Genomic DNA, 1,210 nt, shown 5'->3' with positions numbered 1-1,210 from the left:
GGCATAATATATATAGAAACAAATTCGGCCACATGTTGATCTTTGTCAAAGCTGGGTGAGGACAATATGCTCATTCGTTATACTTTTCTCTCTACTGTTGAATATGTTTTCAAATTTCCATCATAGAAATGTTTTAAAATTATTTTTAAGACAGAAAACCAAGAAAACACAAAAGAAGAAAAAAGGCTGTCATTAATAATCTGTTCACTTGTGTTCTAAAAGCCACCCTTCCAGATCATCTGTTTCCCAAAGCTTCTGACCTCAGCCAGACCCAATTCCATTTTTTCTCTGGGCTTCCCCAGCACATGGCTCGTTCTTCTAGAAGGGTGTCAGAGTTACTTGTCTGTTGAATTGCATTCTCTGTATAAACATGTATCTATTGTAATTCCAGTCCTCTAAAATTCTCAAGGTTGAGTCATTCCTAATAAATACCTTTTTTTTGGATTTTTGAGGGTTTATCCCTTGAGATTTTAAACATTTTAGTATTTTGGATAAAAATACTAATTGTTTAATGATATTATAAATCATTTGCAAGGTTCAAAGTTAAAGCTATAAAGCTAGGTACATTTAGAGAAATCTAGTTTCCATTCCTATCTCTTCCACTCAATTCCCCCTTCAGCTCATATGGACAATGGTTTTTGTTAGTTTTTAGTTTAGCCTTCCATTAAAAAAAATATCATTCAGTATGTATGTATTTTTAACCCATCCCTTTCTCAGGATAAAGGAGATCTAATATAGACTTTCTTCTGCACTTTGCTTTTTTTTTCCACTCAGTAATATATCCTAGAGGTCACTCTATAGACATGTAAAATGGACTTCCACATCATTCCTTTTCATGCTGTAAAATACTCCATAGTGTGGGCAGCCAGGCCCCTATTGATAGATACTTGAGTTGCTATAGATGGTGCTGGAATAGCTTTGTGCATATGTCAAATTATAATTTTGCTGTTTACCTTTGGGATAGATTCCTAAAAATGATTTAGGAATTGCTGGGTCAAAGGTAAGTGCCAGGCTGGGCGCGGTGGCTCACGCCTGTAATCCTAGCACTCTGGGAGGCCGAGGTGGGGGGATCGTTTGAGCTCAGGAGTTCGAGACCAGCCCAAGCAAGAGTGAGACCCCGTCTCTACTAAAAAGATAGAAAGAAATTAGCTGGACAACTAAAAATATATAGAAAAAATTAGCCGGGCATGGTGGCACATGCCTGTAGTCC

The sequence above is a fragment of the Propithecus coquereli genome, unplaced genomic scaffold, assembly GCF_000956105.1.
Source record: "Propithecus coquereli isolate 6110/MARCELLA unplaced genomic scaffold, Pcoq_1.0 Scaffold222, whole genome shotgun sequence".
Taxonomy (NCBI): Eukaryota; Metazoa; Chordata; class Mammalia; order Primates; family Indriidae; genus Propithecus; species Propithecus coquereli.
This window is presented reverse-complemented; position numbering follows the sequence as displayed.